Here is a 12,318-nt window from a genome sequence, read left to right as displayed (position 1 = left end):
GAATTGTCAAAACAACAATATTCATCCCCTTTTCTTATGTTAATGGGAGACATTAAAATAGTACCAATCAGGTAAAAATGCTGCAGACAATTTCACTTGCACATAGCTTAAGGGACATCATACTTACTTTGAGGATCATAAGTTGTGGGTTCAAGTTCGACTCCAGGACTTGAGCCCAAAAACAACATCTGACATGCTGTGCAAGGTAGAGGAACGCTGCACTTTTAGAGGAGTTGTCTTTTGAATGAGACATTCAACCCTCTCAGTTGGACATATAAAATGCCATGACACTACTTTACAGTAAAACATGGCATTTATCCATAGTTTCTTGGCCAATATTTACCTGCTCGTTAGCAGTACACAAACAGATTACCCAGTCATTATCACATTGCTGTTTGTGGGAGATTAAATTTTTTTATTCATTCACTGGATGAGGGCATCACTGGCTGGGCTAGCATTTAGTGCCCATTCCTAATTGCCCAGAAGGCAGTTGAAAGTCAATTGTGTTGCCGTGGGACATGTATGCCCAGACCAGGTAAGGACAGTAGTTTCCTTCCCTCAAGGACATTAGTGAACCGGATGGGCTTTTCCTGCCCATTGACAATAGATTCATGGTCATCATTAAACTCTTAATTCCAGATATTTATTGAATTCAAATTCCAACATCTGCTATGACGGGATTTGAACTTGGGGCCCCTGAATGTTTTCTGAGTCTCTGGATTAACAGGCCAGTGATAACACCACTGGCCATTGCCTTTCCTATGTACAAAATGGCTGTCAACTTTCTTGTGATGCCCTGTGAGCATGAAAAGTTAAATGCTTTCTCTCATATCCCCTGGAATCCTTCCGCTGCCTTAGTACCTAATAAACTACATTCCAAAATCAAAAGATACCTTGAATAGAGCAGGACCTTTATGGCGTGGAAGCAGGCCATTCAGCCCATTGAGTCCACACCGTCCCTCTGAAGAGTGTCCCACCCAGACCCACCTCCCCTTCTCTATCTCTGTATTTCCCATAACTAACACACACATCACTGGAGACTAATAGCAATTTAGCATGGCCAATCCCCCTAACATGCACATCTTTGGACTGTGGGAGAAAACCAAAGCAAACACACACAGACACTGGGAGAATGTGCAAACTCCACGCAGTCGCCTGAGGTTGGAATCAAACCTGGGTTCCTGTTGCTGAGAGGCAGCGGCGCTAAATACTGAGCCACGGTGCCACCCCACATGTAAACATGTTGACGTGTAAATTTTCTTGTGAAGAAGATAGCATTTATCTATTTCTGTAGTACAGCCTCCTTCAATTGTCTTTCTCCAATTGCAAATCTGACAATGTGTTTAGTTTGGGGAATTTTTGTGGTCAGTATTGTTAAGAACAAGTTGTTTTGTTAGTTATGTATGTGCATGTTGTAACAGAATTAAGCATGATCCACGTGGCTCAATGGCGGCTGTGACAAGTTATTTTGAGTTCCACAGCGTATCTGTTTTGATATATTTATAATAATTTTCTGCAGTTTGACTATTTCACAGTTTGCTTCCAATTCTGGAAATGCAACTTTTTCAGCAAAAGAAAACAAAGGAAGAAACAGAGTAAAAGTCTGAATTCAGTAAAAAACTTCTTCCTTTTAGAATTCAGCAATGAGCAACGTTTGAGTTCTGTTGGTAACAGTTGTTGATAACAGAAGGATGCCCCACATGCGCGATCTCTACCTTCCAAAGTGTAATGCAATGATTGTGCCAGAAATTCAAATTCTGTCATTCAAAGACTGGGCGAAGTAAAGTATTAAGATGGAATGTTACGTGAACCATTCTGTTCTCAACTTCTACTTGCAATTTAATTGAAATATTTGGCAAGAATAGTGCTACAACTGAATCCTTAGCTTGTTGCACCTGTCATGAACAAACCAGGCCATCTGAGGAATGGTCCTGTAGTGTGATTTGGTTCTCAGATGGCTCATTTGTTTAACACAGTGAGCATCTGGCATATACAGACCAGGGAAGTCCCATAGTCTGTGCTGGGTTAGACAGGTTAGAGCTGTTACTCTTGTCCCTAAATCAGGGAGAGGAAAGTTTGTCTGTTTTCCCAGTCCATCGCTATTAATCCCCAACTCTATTGGAATTAGGTATGGAGAGGGCTAGGTTCAATCTAGATTGTTTTGACTTCTTTAGTGGAAGCGGATGTGTGTTTGAATAATCGTAACTTAAGTTGTCAATTGGAACACAGTTAGTGTTAAGAGGAACCAGGGCTTCAGAAAGATTAATATCTTTCATTGTGGAAAGAAGACAATGGCAGAAATTGAAATTATAATTCTGCGTAATGCTGCTGCATGAAGTTCTGGATCTATTGATGATGTATCTGACAATCAAATATGCGAACATATACTTAAGCCATTGAGAGAATTTGATGTAAAATGTGATATTCCCATTTGTGGCTGTTGGAGGTGGTGTTTATATCACCAGTATCTTGATTGAGATGCTTGAAAAAAATAGGCTTTTGTAAAGTTGCACATTTTTGACTTGCAAAGACATCTCTGGACATTGATCCTTTGCAAAGTTGGGCAATTAACTAAGAAACTGAACTACCAGACCAATGGATAATTTTTGGATTTGTTTTTCCTTCCATCCTTGTCATTGAGAGTTCCACCGACCAAATTGGGAATGACAATTGGAACTGAAACTGAAATTAGATGTCCCTTGTCAATATAGTTCTTGCCATGGCTTTAACCTCTCCTTTACGCAGCAATCTAAGAATCAAGGTAAGCAGAAATCACATTGAGAAGAAGAGAGAATATCGTTCAAGGCTATGAAGAGAAGTGTCACAGAACTGACTCAAAACCAAAAGGCATGTCTGTATCAGAATCTTTATCCATAGGAAGATGAGAAATAGGAACAGGGTGAGGATATATGGTACCTTGACCCTGCTCTTCCATTCAACTGGATCATATCTGATCTTCTACCTCAATGCTGTTTCCCTTCACAATCCTCATATCCTTTGATGCCTTTAATATCTAGAAAGGATTTTCATCGCATTTCAGCCCACATCTAAGTATAGCACGAAGCTTTTTAACATTTTTGACAATATTTTCCTAAGAATGTTGCCTACTTGCACTGCAGCAAATTGACACAATATATCCATGCCCCCTAAACTGGGTCTCCATCAATACCATATATTTTGACAGCACCCACCCAATGTACTTCCATTCTCCCAATGCTAGAAATGAACTGCAATTTATGATAATCAAATCTTGAACAAAAATTCTAATCTTATAATCCACATCAAAAATGCTTTTATAAACTTCAAATTGCAAGTCAGATGGTTGTGATTTCAAGCTTTCAAGTTTGAGCACCTCAAGTCGATTGGCCATCCACCCTCAAATGATCTTTTACTATGTTAAATATGCTACATGAGTTGAAGACATTTATACATGTTGCATGATCAAAGGTGGTGCTGAATATTGTTTCTCGTCTTCTAAAAGATACTGTACAACTGTCTATTATATATGGGCACCTAAAGCTATCACTAGGAGACATGAAAATAAGAAGCACATCGAGTTACCATTTAAGAAAACCTTCCAAATCTATGACTTTTGTCACCTAGAAGGACTAGGGCAGCAGCTGCATGGGAGCACAGCCACATGCAAGTTCCCCTCTCATGCACACATAGTGTTGACTCAGAACCATGTCACCCTTTCTTCACTATTATTAGGTCAAAATCTTGGGATACTCTTTCTAATAGCACTGTGGATGTGTTTGCACACCAAGGGATTGAGCACAGTGGCATTTATCCCGAGTTTCTTCATCAACATTTCTCCCTGTATTTATTGCAAAAATACACTATCTAATCATTATCACATTTCTGTTTATGGATGATTGCCAAGCCTATCTACATTACAGTGACGATACAAAAATGCAGCTCACCACCACCTTGTCAAGGGTCATTACAGTTGCATAATAAATGCTTACCATCCAGTGGTGCTCACATCATATAAATTCATTTAAAAAAATTAGGGATGGACAGTAAATGCTGGCTTAGCTATCAATGCCTAAACACTCCAAGAACCAAAACAATTAAACCAATGTTAGCTTAATCTTGCATTATTGCATGTCAGATGCTGTGATTGTAAGGGAGACATACTGAAAACTTGGGCTGAAACTCTCTTAGAGTTGCTCAGCAGAAATTTTGCACCATAAATTGAATGCGTTGAAATCTATTCTTGCATTGATGAGATGTATCTCTCCTAAGGGAGCAAAGTCTTCGGTGCGCTGAATCGTAAATTTGCCTTTTATCCAAACTGCTTTTGGATGCTCCAGAGAAAGATAAAAAGGTTCTATCTAAATGCAAGTCCTTCTTAATTGAAAGCTTTCCACCCTCATGAATTCAGTAGCAGATTATTCAATAAAAAGTGATAAGTCAGGAAGAAGGTACTTTTTAAAGATAGGTTAAAATGTAGTTTTCTAATATGTTTTAGTACACACCTAGGAGTATAAGAGTTAAAGAATTAAATACTTAAATATTATTTCAGATTTTAAAAGAATGCAGACTGCTGTATGTACACTAGTTCCTTTGAGACTGGAAGCATATAGCATTACCAAGGATCTTATAGAAATTTTCAGTTATAACATCATAAATTAGTCCGAGTAATAATCCAGCTTCATGACGACTAATCTAATACTTTCCTTTAAATTGTTCCATGTCCAAACTGGTTTATTTACTGCAATACCAACAGATAGTGATGTATTAGGCTTTAACATATGTGTGTAATGAGTGAAAATGACAGTTCTCTGCAACACTTCAGAGGTTACAATAGACATGCAAGTACAGTGGCTTGATGGTATTGTGGAACATGACAGATCTGTTTAAGGCAAAAAGTGATACAGATATTTAACTTTAGATAAAATATGTAAGTTATGTATTTGGAGGCCTGGATGTTTTGTTGTATGGTTAATAGTTTCTGATTTTTGTAATGAAATTCATTTAGTTCAATAGATGTATTAGTCTCCTAATCTTAAAATAACAAACAAAATTTTTCCATAAAAATGCACAAACCATGTGAACACTAATATTTATACAATGTAATTTGAAAGCTCTAATTATTGAAGATAGAAAATATAATATGAAGCAGAATTCTATTAAGCTCTAAACAGAGCTTCATGTTCTTTTTTATTTCAGATAAAACACTAAGTACATGCAGTTGTACATGTTCTAAATGTTTAAAAAAATGTATTATATCATGCAAAACACAATTCTGCAGGCTACAAATAACTCCACTGTTTTTGGAGACTATATGGGGAAGGGTTTATTTAATTTAGTGACACACAGCAAATTGGCCTCTCTTTTTCTGATAATTTTACCACAATGCAATGTTTGTAATATTTTATTGAAAATAGTAGGAACTTCTAGATAGAAATTGAGAAAAGCAGTAAAGTTAAAAATATGATTCAATTCTTCATTAAATTGCATTTTTCAAAATGTTATACAGTATTATGAACTGTAATTAATTATAATATAGGGTGTAAAAGCTGAGATGGGTTTACTTTTACAGTCCCACTCTTCCATTGGACACAACAAATTTTAAATTTAATTAAGTTGGTGATATGACCAATTACATAGGCTTCTGACTCTCTCAGCTTCAGCAATATGAACAACTCAGCCGGGTTTCTTTAGTCACCAGCAAGCCACTGTTTTTTTTCACCAAAGACAAACTTACTCAATGATGCAAAGGTTATTGATAAACAATTTGAATTATGCAAATAGAAATCTACACCATTTTTAGAGAACATACACATGACTCTAACAAGAAACAAAACAAGAACTCTCTTGGGTGTTACTTTTAAAAGCATTTTGACCAAGGAGTATTTAATGTCCTGAAAAATAATGATTCATTGCTTACCTAAAATGGTGTTTTGGTTCTGAAGTTATGCTAAATACTCAAGCTGTTGTCACTGGGTATCTTTCTAAACAGTTATAGCTGGTTGAATCTCCTTTTAATGGAGCCAGAGATTTAGATCCCAAAAAGCCTTGCACAGCAATCTTTCATGAGAGGTAAAGATGGCTTCTCCTTAGGTTTTCAGCTCATGCACTTTGCTGGGAAGGGCTACAAAGAATGAGAGAGGGAGAGAGAGCGATAGAGATGGTATGATAGTCTGCTGATTTTTAGGTAGGTGATAAATTCTCTCTTACATTTGAAACTGCCTTAATCTGTCTACAAGTTAGGCCATATGGCCTCTATTTCATAGAATCCCTAAAGTGTGGAAACAGGCTCTTTCGCCTACCAAGTCCACGCCAACCTTCTGAAGGGTATCTCACCCAGACCTGCCCCTACCACATCCCCATGATCCTTCATTTCCCACAGCAAATCCACCTAGCCTGCACATCCCTGGACACTATGAGCAATTTCACATGGCCAATTCACCTAACCTGTACATCTTTGGAATGTGGGAGGAATCTGGAACAAACCCACGCAGACACAGGGAGAATGTTCAAACACTACAGAGACAGTCACCTGAGTGTGGAATTGAACCTAGGTCCTTGGTGCGCTGAGGCAGCAGTGCTAACCACTGAGCCACCATGACACTCTCTCTGTGAAAGTTCTGTGTACTCTGTAAATTGATCTGAACTTCCTGCTCCTCGTGGCTACAACATTTTTGCCATTATATCCAAAAAAAAGTTCCTTAGTGAAGAGTCCTTTGTTTAAAATGTCAAGATATATCTACATTTGTCCACATAATTCCTTAAAAATAATAATTGGAACATACTGCTTTATGATAAAGGTGTATACACAATTATAGAAATGTCTGTTTCCTTGTATACCTGCATTTGATATCAAAAACTATGCCTTCTCCTGTTTGATCAAGTGAAAAATATTTTTAATTTAATAAAATAGGGCTCATTACTGGTAAAATATGTTTTTCTATTCCCTTATCAATTACAATGGGAATAGCTGAATGAGCCAATGTGGATATTGTCTATATTCCTATAAAACCCAACCTCAATATTATTCATATGCAATAACGAAGCAAGTTACAACAATAGCAAGATTTGACATCCTGCCTTCAAATTAAAATCCCCTGCACAAGAGTTATATATTTCAGTAACAATAGCTTATACTTATGTTGACACCTTTAACGCAGTGAAACCACATGAAGCACATTATTGGCTCATTACCAAATAAAACAGGGCAGCAGACGCTTAAGGAGATATTAGAACAGTCAGATGGCTGAGATAGGTTTTAATGGAGAAGGTAAGTTACAGTGGAGTGCATTTGAGAAAGAACTGAGAGTCTGGCAAGTAAGGCAGTTCATGAGGAGAGCAATATTTGAAAAACTGCTTCAGACGGAACTAAGATCCAGTGAAAGGTAAGGTTTAAAAAGCCCCCATACATTAGGACAAAAATATGAGATATCATATGAGGAATTGGTGAGTGATTGTTTAGTGAGCATTTTGATCTTCTACCTTGTCTTATAAAGCCCAGGGAGTTTATTGGCAATTGTAAGATTTCATGAGTATTAGTAAGGTTTACAAGTGACAATAAGTCTTATTGTGGGTAGAAGGAGCTATTAACAATAAATAAGTAAATTGTTTATGACACAAGAAAGATGGCAGGACAGGTAATGTGTTGCGACTGCAGGATATGAAAGATCCTGGATGACAGTGTGATCCAGGCCAAATATGGCTGTGGTAAGGGTTTGTGGCTCAAGGAAACTTCAGTTAGAGTAGATTAGATTAGATTCCCTACAGTGTGGAAACAGGCCCTTCGGCCAAACAAGTTCACACTGCCCCTTGGAGCATCCCACCCAGACCTGCCCCCCCCCCCCTCCCCCCATAACCCCCACACCCCTGAACACTACAGGCAATTTAGCATGGCTAATCCACCTATCCTGCACATCTTTGGACTGTGGGAGGAAACCGGGGCACCCGGAGGAAACTCATGCAGACGCAGGGAGAATGTGCAAACTCCACAGAGACGGTCGCCTGAGGCTGGAATCGAACCTGGGTCCCTGGCACTGTGAAGCTACAGCCATAGTTTTTGAGCTGGAGGCAAGCCCCACTCCAAAGGTCAAGAAGGGATGGAAGTATCTATATGCTTTATTCAAAGAAGTGCTTACACCTCTGAGAGTAGGGTCTCCTGATTTACTCAACATAGGAACAGAAATGTGTGACTACAAGTTAGGCAAGTTTGGGGACCAAGGAGGTGGAGAACCCTCAGCCTTTGCAATTGTCCAAAAGATATAGGGAGTTTTTGAATTAGTGGGATGGATGCCGGAGAATCTGAGACAACAAGGTGTGGAGCTGGATGAACACAGCAGGCCGAGCAGGAAAGCTGATGTTTCAGGTCAAGACCCTTGTTCAGAAAAATTTTCTGAGGAAGGGTCTCGACCCGAAACATCAACTTTCCTGCTCCTCTGATGCTGCTTGGCCTACTGTGTTCATCCAGCTCTACACCTTATATAAGGTGTTTTTAGCTTGATTGGATGAGAATGAAGGCAGCAGGGTGGGTGAAATAATTGAGCATACAACATGGCGAGGAAACCATTCATGTGGGGAGAACAAAATTGAATATAGCAGCAGCAAGACACTGTATAATGAGAGAGATTGACTGTTTTCTGCTGAAATTATAGCAATTCAGGAAACCACTATTTAGAAATGAGAAGTAATAAAGGCAAAGACATCAATTGCAGGACAAATGTACAGGAGTCCCAAACAGCAACTACATTGTAGAGTGAATATGAAGGAAGAAATGGTGGAAGCATGTCAGAAATGAGCAACAATAATGATAGTAGGTTTTTACCCAATCTGAAATACTGAAAATTAGATGGGTAATCTAAATAAGGAGTTCATAGAATATATTTAAGATACATTCTCAGAGCAACACTTTCTGGAGCTAGCCAGGGAGCATATCATGATAGATCTGGTACTGTGCAACGAAAGAGGTCTCATCGTGAAAGAGACTTTAAGTATCAGTGATCATATGATTAAATTTTATATTCAGTTTGAGGGAGCAAGGAGTTGGTCCTCAACTAGTATTTTAAAATTAATTAAGGAAATTAATTGGAGCATGGAAGCAGGGCTAACGAAACAAAATAGGCAAATTAGCATAAGGGATAGGTTAAGAGCAATATTGTGGCAGGCTTTTAAGGGAATATTTCAAAATACGTGCAATAGATACATGGGTACAAGAAAGAAAAATCCAAGGGGAGAACTCATCATACATGGTTAACTAAAAAACATTTAAGCTCCAGATATATAGAAAAATATACAATTGCACAAAAATAAGTGGCAGGTCAGAATGGAAGGAAAAATAGAGTATGAAATCAAACAAGCTAGAAAAATAAAACAAATAGAGTTTCTATAAATATTTACAAAGGAAAAGAAGTAACAAAATGAGCATTTGTACTATAGAAATTGTGTCTGGGGAATTAATAATGGAAAATAAGGAAGTGGCAAACAAATTGAGTAGGTATTTTGCATTAGTCTTCATTACAGAGATTAGAAATAATTCAAGCCCAGAAGTAGCTGCTAGTCTTTTGTGGGAGATAGTAAGATCCGCAGATGTTAGAGTAAGAGTCAATACAGTGTGGAACTGGAGGAGTACTGCAGGCAGTATCAGAGGCAGGAAAGTCAATGTTTTGTGTTTATACCCTTCATCAGGACTGGGAAGGGAAAGAGAGAAAGAGAAAGAGAAAGGGAAAGAGAGCTCAGAAATAAATAGATGGATGGATGGGTGTGGCGCTAGGGGAAGGTAGGTGGGATGGTGATGGGTGGATGCTGGGAGGGGTTTGTGGAGATAAGTCATGGGAGGTGTGTGGAGGGTAGTTAAGGAAGAAGATGGACAGGTTGTGTCAGGTCAAGGAGGCAGGGATGGGAAAGACGGTTCGACATGGGATGAGGCCGGGCTTGAGGAGATTTTGAAACCGGTGAATTCTATATTGAGGCTATTGGGCTGTAAGTCCCCGTGGCAGAATATGAGGTGTTGTTCCTCCAGTTTGTATATGGTATTATTGTGATACAGGATGTACATGTCTCCCAGGAAGTTGGGGGAGAGTTATAATGGTTGGCAAACAAAAGATGGTGTTAATTATAGCGTTCAAAATGTGGATGCTCCAAGAATCAGTCACTGAGTCTGCGCTTGGTGTCACCAATGTAAAGGAGGCCACGTCAGAAGCAATGGTACAGTAGACCAGATGGAGACCACGTGCAGACTCAGTGACCGATTCAATGTGCTAACCTTTTTGCGTTTCCTGCACAAGAAAAATAATATCTCTTTGTTTCAATTTGTTTGTAATCTCTCTCCATTTAAATATTAATTTGCCTTTTGATTCTTCTGACCAAAGTGTATGACTTCACACTGCCCTACATCACAACATTACAAACATGCCCGCCACATTTGAATCGTCGGCATAATTGGACATATTACATTTTGCCTCTGCCTCTCAGCCTAAGGTGAATAATTGATGTCCTAGGATTGATCCTTCTGGCACTCCAATAGTTCGGCCTTTCAAACCTGTAAATATGGAAACCTCAAAAGTAGGAGCAGAAGTGGGCATTCAGCTGTTTGAACTTGCTCCAGCAGATTGGGCTGATCATCCAACTCAATACCCTGTTTCCATTTTCACTCCATATCATTTGACCCATTTAGCCCTGAGAACTATGTGTAACTCATTCTTGAATCAGACACTTTAATCCTGATTCACTGTTTTCTGTGTTTTAAGTACTCATCAATCCATGCTAATATCTTACTTCCAATTCTGTGAGCTCCCATCTTGTGCATAATCTTTGGTGACATCTTATCGGATACCTTCTGGAATTCCAAATACAATAAATCTACTAGTTTCCCTGTATCAACTCTGTTTGTTATATTCTCAAAGGACTTTAGAAAATTTATCAAATGTGATTTCCCAAAACTATGCTAACTGTGATTATATTCTGCTTTTCCAAACGTCCTGCAATTTCTTCCTTAATAATGGATTCTAGTAATTTCCCAATGACGGATGTTGGGTTAACTAGCCAGAAATAACTTGTAGCACTTCATTTTGCAAAGGTTCTGCTTTTCCCAAGGGAGAAAAAGCAACTTAATTATATTTGATAACGTTTCAGCACAGATATAAGCTCTACTTCAAACACAAGTCACAGTTACTGATTCAAATTTACTTTACTTGTATCTGAGACAGTTTGAACTTCTGTTGTTTAGAATGGTTGACATGACTTAACAGAATGTAATGAAGCTGCACTGACTACTGAAAAGCATTTAGAATAATTGTGCCTGTAAATGAAAGTTTGGTGGGAATATATGGCTGAAATAATGAAAGCATGAATCATGGGAGAGTTTTAATGCCTAGACCACATCTGCACAGCCAGGATTTGAAACTTATCCAACAACTGCCACAAGGTATGGTTCCTGGCAAGGGGTTGGGAGGGATTTTGAGAGATTTGCAAGAGGCCTGAACAGTCCTTCTGAAACAAACATTAATTGCCCATCCCAGAGGGCAGCTAAGAGTCAACCACATTGCTGTGAGTCTGGCCCTCGTGTACTCAAAACCAGGTAAGGATGGCAGCTTCCTTCTCTAAAGGAACCAGATGGGCTTTTTTAAACAATTGGCAATGGTTTCATGATCATCATTAGACTCCAGATTTTTCAATTCCAATTCCACCATCTGCCATGGCAGATTTAAACCCAGGTTCCTTGAATATTATCAGGGTTTCTGGATTAACAGTCCATCAATAATACCACTAGACCATCACCTCCCTTTGGAAAAGTGCTCAAATTCATAATTAAAGAAGGACACTGCTGGTTTCCAGCTGGTGCTCCTCTCTCTTGTCTGGAACCTTTCCTGTGGGTTTATTTCCTTACTGTTTTGTATTGTGTGTACATCATGATTATAGCAGAGTTCACAGCATGACATATCAGGTAGAATGGATATAGACTACAGTCCAACTGGCCAGTCTCAAAACTAAATACACATTAATCAACTGCTCCCTAAAATATTGATCCAATTTTGCCACTACTTTTTCAATCTTATCAGCTTCCACTCCTTCCCTGGCTAGTCTACTCTATATTTGCTACCCTTCATGTTATTTAGCTATGCTTGACACCAGCTGCATGGGTTTAGGGGCAGCACAGTGGCTCAGTGGTTAGCACTGCTGCCTCACAGTGCTAGGGAGTTGGGTTCAATTCCAGCCTCAGGCGACTGTCTGTGTAGAGTTTGCAGATTCTCCCTGTGCCAGCGTGGGCTTCCTCCCACAATCCAAAGACATGCAGTGCAGATGGATTGGTCATGCTAAATTGCACATAGTGCTCAGGGATGTTGAGGTTAG

Source organism: Stegostoma tigrinum, chromosome 4 (genome assembly GCF_030684315.1).
Source record: "Stegostoma tigrinum isolate sSteTig4 chromosome 4, sSteTig4.hap1, whole genome shotgun sequence".
NCBI classification, from domain to species: domain Eukaryota; kingdom Metazoa; phylum Chordata; class Chondrichthyes; order Orectolobiformes; family Stegostomatidae; genus Stegostoma; species Stegostoma tigrinum.
Note: the sequence above shows the minus strand (reverse complement) of the source record.